The sequence below is a fragment of the Gallus gallus genome, chromosome 1 (assembly GCF_016699485.2).
Source record: "Gallus gallus isolate bGalGal1 chromosome 1, bGalGal1.mat.broiler.GRCg7b, whole genome shotgun sequence".
NCBI classification, from domain to species: domain Eukaryota; kingdom Metazoa; phylum Chordata; class Aves; order Galliformes; family Phasianidae; genus Gallus; species Gallus gallus.
This window is the reverse complement of record NC_052532.1, coordinates 92,487,856-92,501,795: the sequence shown is the minus strand read 5'-3', so window position 1 is coordinate 92,501,795 and position 13,940 is coordinate 92,487,856. Positions and strand designations below refer to the sequence as shown.

At 43.4% G+C, this 13,940-nt stretch overlaps 1 protein-coding gene across 2 annotated transcripts in view; it reads right to left on the bottom strand.

Moving 5' to 3' along the window:
* The window catches only part of BCL9 (BCL9 transcription coactivator), an 83,002-nt gene extending 69,080 nt beyond the window's left edge, over positions 1–13,922 (bottom strand). For both annotated transcript variants that reach the window (XM_046912885.1, XM_040664623.2), the window contains exons 1-2: positions 13,734–13,922; positions 4,447–4,569 (exon numbers count right to left, since the gene is read on the bottom strand). The gene's annotated coding sequence lies outside the window, so the exon portion shown is untranslated. The remainder of the gene's footprint in view (positions 1–4,446; positions 4,570–13,733) is intronic.
* Between the last annotated feature and the right edge of the window lie 18 nt (positions 13,923–13,940).

The following is a 13,940-nucleotide window of genomic DNA, read 5'->3' as shown; positions in this document are numbered from 1 at the left end:
CCGTAAAATTGCCACCTCACCTCCCTTACTGCCACCAGAATGCACAGCATGGTAACAGAAGGGTGAGAATGTTTGCACAAACATTTTGTGGTCCACTCTGTGTACTGCTGCAATTTTTTTATTTTTTTTTTAATCTAGGACACTTACATATCCAAACTGTTTGAAATGTTTAAACATCTGAAGAATTTCTCAGCTGCTTCCTCAAGTGTGAAGTCAAACACAGCCTATCCTGCAGAAAAAGGGAGAGTGGGAGGACATGTTTTTTTTTACATGTTGTACCTCCTCACCTCCTTTGCACAGTCTGATTTCTTGTTCAGAGTAGGTAATAAGTACTGTATTTAAAGGAGATCTATCCTCAGCCGAAAAGGATGAGGGAACAACAGGTGCCCAATCTGAATTAACCGTCTTACCCCTAGGTGCAAAGCTGTCATCACAAACCCTGAACCTGTTACACAGAATAAAAGGCTAACAGGAGAGGCACGGGAGAGCCTTCCTAAACAACCTGCAGCATATGGCAGCAAGACCTTGCAGGATTTCCAGCGGCATAAAGCAAGACTGCAAGGGGCTGGCTTCCCTTTTATACTTGGGCCTTTTTGCAGCATTCTGGAAGTGTGAAGAGGCAACAGGCAAAGTGCAAACCTGGCCCACTGTGCTCACATTAAATTCCTTGACATGGGGCATTTTACGTGAGTGGGATAGCTGTCAGACGTTGCCTCTGAGGACACATTCCTCTGGGCTCAGGCAACCTCAGATGCCTCTCCCAACAACCTCTTACTGCAGTATCAGATTCTGCCTACTGCAACTGCACCACAAACCATAGGCATTTATCCCTACCTCCATGCTCAGTGTAGACACAGTTTAGCTAAATGCATCTTTTTACAACCTCACACTCCCAAGGGAAACACTGAAATGTCTTACACTGTCAGTAGCCCCAAGAGCAGGACTGAGAAGCAAGCAGAGAGGGGTGTGTCCACAGCACATGTTGTTATGATGAGGAAAGATACCTGAGCTACCTGTAAAGTAATTTATTCAGGTTCTGGAAGCAAGCCAGGAGACACATACTGATGCAGTAAGACAGTTGCAAGCCACTTTACATAAAACTCAATGCATATGACACTGAAAAGGACAGGTCTGAGATTTCACAGGAATACACTGCAAAACCATTGCTTGAGATGTGATGGGCCAAGTTGCTCGCAACACAAAGATGAACAGGACTTTAGCATTGAATTTCCTACTAATTTTCTGGTAGAGGTGTTCAGGGGAGGAACATGACAGCATTTTTTCCAGCATGAAAAAAAAATCTTCCTTTACGGTCCAGACTGTGCCACATACACTGAAAGAAGGATTAGGTACTAAGCAGAGGTAAGGTCAGAGCACGACTCAGTAAGAGACCTTCTGAGGACAAGCTGCTACAAAGCTAACACCCCAGCAAGCTCACACCACGCCTCAGGCAAAGGCTTCACCTGAAGTCACAAGAGGGAAGAAGTGAGGAAGGAAGGTAAATTGGTTTGCTCTGAATTGCACAGAGGTTTCTCTTCTACTTGTGAGCGAGCGTATCTTCTGTATCACAAACATAAAGCAGGTATGGAAGCCCATAAGGAACAGGCTCAGTCCACTTAAATCATGCTCCACATGAGGAGTTGCTTTTGCTGCACTACATCTCCAGCCAGGAGAGCTTCAATAACAGCAGGGCATCCCAGAAGTACTGAGCTGTTTGGAACTGCTGATGGCTAAAGCTTACATTAGGAGAATGTGTACCAAGGAATCCACCACACCAAACAGCCATAGAAATCCTCCCCACTGCAAACTAGCCATCCAGTTATTCATGGTACATAAATAGTGTAAACACCAACAGGGAGCCACGGCATAAGCCTTGACAGACAGCAAGACAGAATCCATGCCAGGATAATACAGTGAAACAGAGCTGCATGATGCGCCCAGCATAGGGAATGGTCTTCCTTTTTCAAAGATGTTAACTTGTATAGCTGGAACAGAGGCAGAAAAATAGCAAACATCTTTGAGACAAAGTGCCAAGGGAATAACGCTTGGGGTAACTGGATCCACTCTAAAATGAACTCCTTCAGTCATCTTTGCAGTGATGGCAAAGAGGGGAAAAAACCAGAAAGAGTAACATTGGAAGGATAGGTGGCATGAAAAGCTCCTTTAAAATAACACCTAATCAAAAGAAAGATATGGAGCTAGGCAGACTTAATTTTGTAAAGAAGGGATCCTATTGTTCTAACATTATTTTGTTTCATGATGTTTTGAGAAATTGTCTCCCTCTGGTTTGGATTTTTGAAGACTGGCATGGGGCAGATATGATGAATGAAGAAAGCCTGTAGGACTATAAATGGAATAGAACTGTAGTTTCCATGCTCACTTATGTGTGGATCTTACATTCTTACATATCAGAAAAAAAAGGGGGGAGGGGGGTGAAACTGTTGACATAGAGCTGAGAGTACATTAGTAAATCTAGGGTAAGATGCATCCAAGAATACTGTAAACCCTCAGAGCTTGGCATTATCTTAAACTGGAATACAATAACCCTGGAAATACGCAGCTAAGGGCATCTAGATGAATGTAATTTTTTCTGCAGTGTCACTTGTGGCCAAGCATGTGATTATAGTTAATATCTGAAGCCAAGGATTCTACTACCCTCTCCTGCCAGCAACTATAATAATTCCCCAAGGTAGAGGGAATCCACCTCTTAACTCCTATGGAGCCTCTCCTCGTAGGTTTAACCTTGAACCCAAGTTGCAAGATTTCCACTCTTAGCACATGAATTAGAAAAGTGTACGTGCATGGAAGTAACTATCAAGTTTACACTTCCATCTTCACCAACATATTTCCCAAATTTCTTCTCTTATTTCAATATTGAAATGCTACTGAAAACGTACGCTTCATAAGAGATGAGCTCCGCCACGTCAAAGATCCCACACTCACCAACCTGTCTCAATAAATACTCACATGGGTATTTATTTTACTTAACCTTAAGCCAAAGCAGCTCAGCTTTGTTGCGCAGACGGTCCCTATATTTTCTTGTTTTTGTGAATTTGTATACAGATAAACAGCATTCATGATCTGACATTTCACTTTGATTGCAAGTTGCTGTAATTAAGAACCACAGCTTTATGAATTTTAATCATCAGCTGTAAGTGGTACATTATCTCTAGTTCACAATGAAAGCAATCAAGTGGACAAGATATTTTTAGAGACATTACTGTGGTAATATTACATTAAGTAGCGGTTAGTACACTATTTTCACACCCAGTGATTTCACACATTAATGCAGCTATAGATCAGCGTTAATGACAACAGAAAGTTATTTTTTCAAGTAATATGAGAAGGGTGGTTGAAAGAGCTACTGGGATTTACACTTCAGCAGCAGGAGGGGCACCTCAGCATGGCTGCAAATGAAGACACTCCAGCAGCAGGGGCTGCTTCCACTTCTCCTAGAGACACAGGAGAAAGCCCCAGTTGTCCTGAGTGGATGCGGGTTAACAACAGGAGCAACATTTTCTTCCTGCCTCTTGAGAGGAAAAGGAAGACAGGAGAGGAAAGGAAGGCAAAGTACTCTGATGCTGGCACTTAACCCCAGAGCTGGTGAGAAATCGCATACCACATCTTGCCCAAGGCTGCCACTTAAGCAACACAATACTTCTCCTTTCTAGTAGGGCACAGTGCAGAACAAATCAGAAACACCCTAAGGCTTGAAGAAAAAAAGGCAGGCAGTCTGGCACATCTTAAAGTTTGTGTATGCTACTCCACATGGATAACACAACGCTGTCTAGATAAACCCATAAATACACGCTTCTTTCCTTCAAGGCAGGAGGGACTAGGGTACAAGGCACGTTGCCTCAAGAGGTGCACATTTAAGATAGCATTGTCTCACTGAAGGATAGCAGTTCATCTGAAGACTGATTGCTTGAAACTAGGGCTAATGAGAAACTACCAGGAAGGAGAAATTCTTCCTTCTTCCTGGAGTCTCAGATCCAGAAGTCTCACCTTGACCTGCAGGCTTCCCCCCCCACCCACCTACCATAGGGGCCCTATGAGGATGACAAACTGAGTTAGAGAGCTTGGGAGCTATCTCTGCCAAAGAGTACACCATATTGTATGTGTGGCACTGTGGCAGATAGCTTGTCACAGCATCTTGGATTCTGCTGACAAAGCCCTCATGACAAACCAGTTAAGCTCCGCAAACAGCAGCACTTCAGAGACAGACTCCTCCCCAGCCAGAACTTCTTTTAAGTTCTGTTTCCATAAACGCCACAGTAAGGCACAGGCAATTTCCCTAATGCAGATATGCAAGTCCACCTTTGGAGCAAGCACTCTTTTTCCTCCCCAGAGGCCATGTTCCCAGCTTTTCCCACTGCCCTCCCTGACAGCAGCTTACCAGCTCCTCTCCACTGTTTTTCCAAACACAGTTTGAAATTAATGGCTTACCTTGTGCTCTGGCCTGCAGCTTGAGGCACCTGCTTCATCTGTATCCTCTGCCAGTATAGGAAAAAAGGAAAGCAATTGCTTCTTCATTAGGTCCTTAGGTATGATTTACATATCCATCTATGCCTGTAATTAAAAAGAGATGATGGTGATAATAGGAAAACATTAACAGTAACAGTACAGACAGAATAAAGTCCATATCTGAGTGAGATCATTATTATATACCCAAGCCTAGACATGAAGAAAGGCCTAAGCTTACAGCACATGGGGCTTTCTTTCCCATGTCCTTTGGTCCTTCCAGAGTCAGCTGTGTGTCAAATGCTAATTTGCCATCAGTTAGCATACCAAGGTGTTTCTGCTAAGTGAGAGGGACAGAGGGAACAGGCACCTTCCTCTCATTCCCTTGCACCAAAAGGGATTCTTCCTTTGTGCTTCTGTACAAATAGGAAATGAAGTCAGTACCCCGTTTCTAATAGAGCAACACATGGATGCTTCTGAAGAACGTGTAACAGTGTGCCCAAGAATCATTAAATCATGGGAGGTGGAAGAGAACCTCTGAAAACTGTGCAGTCCAACTCCAGCCAAAGCCTACAAGAGCAGGCTGCTCAGAGCTGTATCCAGCCAGATTTTTTAATCTCTGTAGATGTAGACTCCATCCCTCTTCCAACATTCAAGACAGTATAGAAGTGTTTTCTTATGTTAAATAAGAATTTCCTGCATTTCAGCTTGCACCTGTTGTGGTATGCAGTGAAAGGGCAAAAGACAAGTGTTTGGCTTTGTCATCTTTCCTTCTCCCTCGTTGAGTATATATAGTCATTCATAAGATCTGTATGATTGCTGGCTCACATGTTTAGCTTGGCATCCACTGAGACCTCCTGACCCTTGTCTGCAAAGCTGCTTTCCAGTCTCTTGGTTCCCTGCCTATACTGGTAGCTTGGGGCTACTGATATCCAAGGACAGAGCTTGCCACTTCCCTTTGTTGAACATCACAGGATTCCTGTTGGCCCATTTCTGCAGACCATTGAGGTCCCCTTCAATGGCAGCACAACCTGTTTTCTGCAGAGAGCTCTTCCTGATACCAAAAACTTAGAGGTTGGCTTAAATCTTGATTGTATGATGGTATAATTACTTGTAAACTTCAAGTACTCCTCTCGGTCATTTGAAACTCGTAGCTACCAGCATGAGATCACTATATGACTCAAGAGGAAAAAAGTAGTAAATCATGAGAACTTTTTCCTTCCCAAACAAACAAAACCTTCAAGGAACTGCCAAGCTTTCTATAGTGCCTATATCTGTTCCAGAAGACTTAAATTGACAGGGGTTTTTCAGCAATCTAATGAGACTATTTTTGCAACACTCCAGCTTTAAGGCCAGAAGGATGTTGGCCTGGTAGTTGTTTGGCAGGGTGCCATAAAGAGATTCCTTGAACAGACTGTCTCCCTTTAAACAAGGAAGGATTTTACAGCTAGAACGTGGATCTTCCACAATCTGAGTAGAATTTGCTCTTAGGAGTATCCCACAGTTCCCCATTCTTCAGATACTTTTCATAAATACTCCAAAACTGGAACATTTTCCTTTCTGTAAGCAAACTGTCCTTGACTAAGTCAGTAAGGGGAAAATTTCAGACCCAACGTAGTTACTGCTAGCTCTCTGTCAAGCTAGAGAGATGCATCAAGCTAGAGTTTTGTAGAGAACACTCTCTGAACTTGTATTATTCAGTATTTCATTAAAGAAAATAATGAAGGAATAGAGGCTGAGCTTATTAAATTTTTAGATGGCACCTTGCTGGGAGGGGCTGCAAATATCCTGGAAAACAGAATTAGTATTCAAAACAGCTTTGATTATCTGCGAAGGTCTGGGAAAAAAAAAAGTTATTCAAAAAAAGACATGCAAAATACTACAGTTACTTATGAAAAATCAGCTAGTCAAATGTAGATGGGGTAGGACTGTCTACACAGGAGCTACAGTGCCAGCACTGGAATAAAGGATTTGAGCTTACCATGGAAGCAAGCCCAAAAATGAGGCAGCTTCCTACTAGCCTGAGCAGCCTCTAAGAGGCTCATTTGCTCTTTAAGAGCAGGGCAAATGTTGGTCAAGAACAGCAAGTACCCCTAACAATGCTCTTGGATAGAGGGATGGACTGGAAGGCAAACCAGTGGATCCTTCAGTCCTGAGTTTTCAGCAATACCGTATTGGATAAGAAGAGAAGTTTCACTGCCTGTTTTGGACCAGTGGGCACCTGAGCCTCACCTCATCACTGCTGACAGACTATCTCTGTATCCCTTTAAAGACAGATCTAGCTCTGTGATGACAGGAAATAAGACAACCAATGACCATTGCTTCTGGAAGGCTCTTCCAGAATCTCTGATCAGTAAAAGCCTCTTTCAAACTTTCCACCTTCTCAAGACCTATTTTTTAACTTTTCTGTTTTATGCCCTTTCCTTTAAATTAGTACTTCCCCCTTCCACCCCGCCCCCTTACTTCCAAATTCTCCAGTCCCAATATTTCAGTAACCAATAGTGCTATCAAGCTCAGGATTCAGTCCTCTTGCATGATGAATAAGCCAAGTGCTTCTTAGTCTTGTGGCTACTTTACACAACGCAGCTGCTTGCAGCACATGGTTTAGGGGCCTGGATCCCAGACCAAGGAGATTCTGTCTAGTCCTGTTACAAGAAGTTATTCCAGGTTGCTGCAGAGGAACAAAGCCATCTGTTGAACTCCATGCCAACTGTTTCAAATCTCTTCTGGATGCATACATCTTCTGTTCCTCAGATCATCAATAGCTGCTAATTATTTACCCGTTATTAACTGCAGGTTTCTTCTTACAGACCAAATAGGCCTATTATTCTTTGCAGCACAGGCAGTATAGTGGATACTCCAAGGGTTTGTATCACCAGTTACAAATTGGTGATTAATCTAAAGCAAAACAAAAACAATGAATGTAGCTTATGGTCTGCAATGGCCTTGAAAGCTTCTGGAATCTCTAGTGCCTGATGACCTTTTAACATTATCCTTCTCTAGTCTCCCCTGTACACATCTCACCTTTTATTTTTCCACAAACAGATACAGTCTGATCAACTTTTTCTACAACCATCCCCTTTGCTGTTGGCAATAGCTCATCCAGGGTGGCCAAGTCCCTGAGCTGCTCTCTAGCCATGTGTTCTATAAGAACACCAGAGTAAAATGTCATGCTCTGATTTTACAGCCTGAACACCAGCCATTTAAATAGCGTAATGGGACACATAGCTGCAGTGGAAGACTTGATTTCTAAAAGCAAAGTTAGTCTCTGACCACTGTTGAACTCAGTGGAACTACAACAAGGATTGAGTTGGCCTAAAGAGCTTTCTCATGGCAAGTTCTTCTCAGAGAGCACGCTGCTCTCTCCCCTCAACTCATGTAGGCAGCTACCGAAGAATCCAGCTGGTTCATAGACAAAAAGGCATGCCAGACCTCCAAAAAAAAACCTACCACAAGCAAGAGGCTCAGCGAGACAACAGACTTTTTTAAACCCTGAAGAAGTTCTGATTTGAATTTGCTCCTCCTTGACTTTTAATACAAGCTTCGGATGAACCAGAAAGAACATTATTGACATTCAACTAAGAAGAGCATCAGTGAGCTAGGAAGATCCTACTCCTGCAAAGAAATGATCCAGCAATACTTTGGACACCTTCCTATCCTGGTAGATACAAAATAAGAGGTTGTACATCTACTGCCATTTAAGACTCATCTCTTGCAAAGCTTGGCGACACTAAACTAACTACCATTAGAAAACAAGGGTCAGTTAGTGATAATTAAGTAGCATGGGGATCTATTAAAAAAAACTTTGGAAATCAATGTTTACACTGCGTAGTTACAAATTAACTGCAATGGGCATTGTTAAGAGACCGTTTTTATAAGACAAACACCAAATGCGTGCACATTAGAAGAGTTCTACCACGATTGGAAATCACAGCACAACTCATTTTATCCCATCCCTAAATTAGAAACTTAATGCTTCAGTTTATTATCAGAAGGAAATCCTATTACACTCAACGTTAAGACACAGAAAAGGACTACTTCTATATTGCAGCTCTGCAAAAAAAAAAAAGTGGTTGGAACAGAGCTACTCAGTTGCAGTTCAGTGCTTCAATGATTTAACAACTTGAATGAATTAACATATATGGAGTTAAACATCTAAGAATTCTCCAATGGCAGCCATTTTCAGGAAAGAAAGAAGCCAAAGCAATGGTGCTGGTAGTGACAAGTGCTGAGACCTTTGGAAGAGCTAAAGCCCTCTGAACTCAGCACTTCGATCAAGAACCTGCCATTTGTTGGCAGCTGAGCTAGCATGCAAGGAGTTCCATATTCCACGCTGTTAAGGAGTCACTCCAAGCCAAGAACCCTAAAGAGCTTTCCGTGAATTGTGATCTGATTTCTAGCTGATCAGTGCTGTTCAGCACAACCCCCTGCACTACAGCACCTCCTGGGAGAACTTCCAAAAGGCAAAGGTTTGCCAAGCTTCCTTGGGGAGCCGCATTCAGCTGTGCCCAGCTAATGGGCAGGGTCCAGTACATGCAAGCAGCGTACTCACTAATCAATAGCTTTGTCTCAGGCATCCTGTGCTGTTGGCTGTGTCCTCTGGACAACTTATAGCGTGGTTAGTTAGCAGAAAGCTCGCTACTGGCAGCCACTCTGATACAGCTACCACCTACAACTATCACCATGTATTTGCAATTTACACCTTCCCACTGCCCTCTGGAATTTGGAAAACACGAATCTATTTTCTCAACAGCAGTGCCAGCAACAACTACCCAGAGTGATCGTGAAGCCTCCCCAGTGCATGCCTTTTCTGTTGTTTCTTGCTGTTACTATGCACATATACCATTTGTGAAACATTACCGGTCCCTGGCTGCAAAACCACATTAAGTTTTTGTTCAGCCTTATTTACTTATCTCACCAAACCCACACAGATGATATCAGTCTCTGCTAACACAGGTGTGACAATCAACTGCAACTGAGCAGTGCCAGACATGCAGTAGATGGACACTGCCCCCTTTCTGGTGGTATTTTGACATTACTTCCCACTAGTGAGACAGGTGTAGGCACTGGGAACCAGCTACAATAAACTTAAGCTTGTACTAAACTGCTCTTACCTACTGAACTGTTGTTCATCGAGACATACACATACACATATATAAAACCCATAGTAAAAAGATACTGGAGTATTGCTCCTTATAATGCTATAGTGCTTTCCAATAAAGGCTGCCCTGTGATGTGAAAATGGCTGCAGAGGACTCCCACATCAAGCTGATGCAAGCCAAAGTTAACTTCCTTCTAGAGGGTGAGTGCTTTCCACTAGCATACATTCCTCCCTTTAACATCACCTGCATTTCTGACTGGAGGGAGTTTGAGATGGCTCACACCACCTTCAGGCTCTAAATAGCTTTCTGTGTCTTTAAACTATTCTCCTGCAATGGGATTGGTTTTCTTCATGCCTCAAAGAAGTGGTATCTAAATCGTTTTAAACTGAAACAGAGACTGAATAGGCTGTGCAAATCATTTTCTACTAGAACCTTAATTACATCCTGCAGTGTCTCGTCCTCAGCAAACTGCTAGGAAAAAAAAGCCTGCATTTCATTTGAGAACTAACAGGACTGGGATTTTTTTTTGTTTTCTTTTCCTCAATTGACATATACATAATCTAGCTTGGGACTTTGTTCCACAGCATTTTTGTCAAAGGCTCTAGAGAGCGTGCCTGCAAATACTAAATCTCTCTGAGGTTCGCATTCAATTTGCAAGTTATACAACTCCAGCTAAAGAAAGAGGCATTCTGTTTGCAGCAAGGTGTTTTCCAGATCCCCACTGGCAATGGCAAAAAGTGATTTACGATCAGCTTTAGTTAACGTGGCCTCTCAAACAGGTCTTAAAAAAGCCTTTACAGCCATGGCCTAGTGCCAAAGCCTCTTCCACAGGAATACAGTCACTTTTAGTTCATACCGGTGCCATACGATGCAACTGCAAAGGCAAGCGGTACAATATTGGATGCATCCCCTTGATGAAGCAAGGGAATCTACCAGTTTTACCATCACAGGTCCATACATCTTCCTGTTGGTTGTTCATGCAGGGGTGGCTTAATCCCTTGGCTAGCTGAGGGCTGAGTTAATGACTCCCTTTTCTGGCAGACTCAGGGTTTCATCAGGACTGAACTCTAGGTTCTCCTGCACTTGTTTTGCCCAATTCAGTAGCTCCACATGCCCTGCAGAACTGCAAGAGCGTTTTTCAGTCTTAGGTTGAAGTCTCCAGCCTTTGCTGGCTCTCATTCTGTTACGATGTTTCTCATGCAGTGCTTCAACTGCTGTAATTAGCATCCTTTGCATAAAGCAACAGAATATTCAATAGCAAACATCCCCAAGCCAGGTACTGCAGATGCAACCTGAACCATACCAGTGAGTGTCCAACAACACCTCCACAAGATATAGCGTTAGAGGACACAGCTTACAGCCAGAGCAAAAATAAGCTTCATGAGTAGCTCCCTAAAAGCCACGTTCCTTACTAAGGGAAAGACTGGGCCCAGCCCCACAAGCCTCAATGTCAACCACAAGTGTTGAACCTCAGCCACCTGTAGAGCTTCCTTCCTCCCTCCGCTGAGACTAACACTCTTGTACTTGACTAGCCCCACTGATGACCAAAAGTACCATCTACAGGAACAATCATATTACCTACCTCACACCTATTGGAAACTTCATGTCTGGATATTTCTTCTTTTACTAGCACCTTTTTTTTTTAATCCACATATAAACCTTCTCTAGGTCTCCATACCCCCAGAGAACTTCAGTGTAGGTAGGATCAGCCCTCACTCACACTACTGCCCTAGTCTTTATCATGTGTAGAGTCCTAGCACTAAGGAAAAAAAAAATCACTCCATTCCACAGCCACATGCTAACTGCTTGCAAGACAGCATAAACTGGTATATAAGACAACCAATTCAGCTACTGAATGAATCTTGTAAAGGTACCAGGCCCAGATGCCGAGGCACGGTGATCCTCTTACAGCACACCATTTTGATAACATGGGAGAAGAGGAAGGTAGATAAAAAAACAACTCTGAAAGTTGTAAGAGGAGGCAGTGATGGAATTTGGCTCAACTAATGAGCTTTGGAAGTGGGTGACAGCAAGTGGAATAGAACCAATAAGAAAAATTCACCATTATTCAAGGAATTCACAAAATCCACTACCTTCATTTAGCACAAAAGGATGAATTAAAGAAGAAAATCCCCTACCAGCACCCTTTCACAAGCAAACAGTAGTAAGTAGAAGAGACAGATTATAGCTTTGAGAGAAACTCAAGATCTAGAAAACATTTTCTTTAGGTCAGCCTTATAACCAGCTTAGAGAACTATCACTCTCCCAAGCACCCTTCTTTTAACCTATGCTGAATATGTAAAGCAAGGACACCAGACTTACAGCCAAGTGGTTTTCCACTCCAGGCACATGGAACATGATGAAAGTCAATTTGTGGGTGTTTGCACTTGATTTGGCAGAGAAAAACTGAGGGAGGGAATGTGATTGAGGGAAGGTATCAAAGATCAGAGCCAGATGCTCCTTCACAGAGCTCTGGACTTGTAGGAAATTAAGAAGGTAGAGAAGGTGAGGCAAAGGGTGTGTTTGAAGTGAGAGTCAAGGGGTTCTAAGGCCTACAACCATCCAAAGTGCTTGGGGGAAAACTACAGCACATGCCAAAACCACACCACATTGGCCTGAGGTGCTTTCGTTACACAAAGCCTGGGAGAGCAGAGACTGTAAATGTAGCTTCAAAAGGAGCTTCATCTTGAAGTCTTAGCTCTCAGGGCCTATTAAACATTTATGTTGAATACCACTCCTACTCTTTGCCTCAGAGAAAGCACCTGAAATAACCTTTGCTACAGAGCAAACTACAACAGTTCTACCAGCTGTGTAACAGACTAGTGGAGAGCTGTGAGAAACAGCCAGAAACAGTGTTGGAACAACAGGCTAATGACTCCATTAAGCAAGCTGGGAAAGAAGGAAGAAAATCTGGTCTGGAACCTAAGGAAGACAGAAAGCAATGCTAGGAAAAAATGGGCAAGTTAGCTTTTCTAGAAATATCTAAAACTGAATGAGACCATTGGGGGCATATATATATAAGTATCAGCAATTTTTCTTTAGGCTACCTTTTGTTCACACTTACAGGGGAATCTTCAAACTAGCCTCTAGCATGGATGTATCACAACTACAGCTGTGAAAGGGTCAGTGGAAGAAAACGGAAAGAGATTCTACACAAGAAGGAAGACAGAAGGTCTCTGGCAGAAGCTGGAAAGAAGTGATTACTTCCCTGATTTACTCAAAAATTCTTTGCCTGCACAACATGAGTTTGGGATGAGGCAGAGCTACTCAGGCTTCTCATTCTAGGAAGCTGTTACTACCAGTAGCAGATAATGCATAATTCATTAAATCCCCAGTAGTTCAGTTGGAGGACAACTCCAGCTGTACATTCCGAAGGTTGCGCTGACCCTAGCAGCTTCAAAGTAGGCGTTCAAAAAGCCCTTCAAAGTAATTTATTTCAAGGGTTGCACATATAAACCTCTAGTCTTTGTACATAGGAACCCGTGTCCTCCAGTCACAAAATCCACTGCTGATATTAGTATCTACTTCTGGCCTTCCACAGATTCAACCTACGCATTGTGCCCAAGTTTATCAGCTCTATGACATTCAGAACTACTAGTCTCCACAATTTATCAGTCCTTGGAAAACCCTCACGCTCCTCCTCAGCATGTGCTTTTCACCATTGGCCTGCTGTTAGGTAACTATTTCTTCAGTCTAACCTACAGATACCTACAACCTCACTGTCATTATTGTAAAAAACTTCTTCCTTATATCTAGTCTAAATTGCTCCTGTTTCAGTTTGAAACCATTTCCCCTTGTCCTATCGTCACAGACCCTGCTAAAGAGACTGTCCCCTTCCTTCTTACAGCCTCCCTTTAGATGTTGAAAGGCCACTCTCAGGTCTCCCTGGAGCCTTCTCTTCTTCAGGCTGAACAGTCCCAGCTCTCTCAGCCTGTCCTTGCAGGGGAGGGGTTCCATCCCTGGGATCCTATTTGGGGCTCTCCTCTGAACGCATTCCAACAGGTCCACATCTCTAAATGTAATGGCTCCTCCCTATGACCGTGAGGCCACAGCACCTCTCCCTGGGATCCAACAGCAGCAAAAGCCAATCTGGACTAGGAAAGACAGCTTAAAGATCGCACTTTTATACACAGACCCCCTGAAGAGCAAACAAGCTTTTCCACACTCTACCTTGAGAAGAAGCAGCAATCAAATTCACGCAGGACAGCGTCTGCTAATGCCCAACCCTTTTAGAGGTGCGGCGGCACGGCGCGCCCACAGAGCGGCGGCGGGAACTACATCTCCCATCAAGCCGCACCACGGCACGCAAGCCTCACCTCCCGCCGCCATGTTTGCTGGGCCGGCGGCCGCCGCCATCTTTGCTTAGGGAGTCACCGC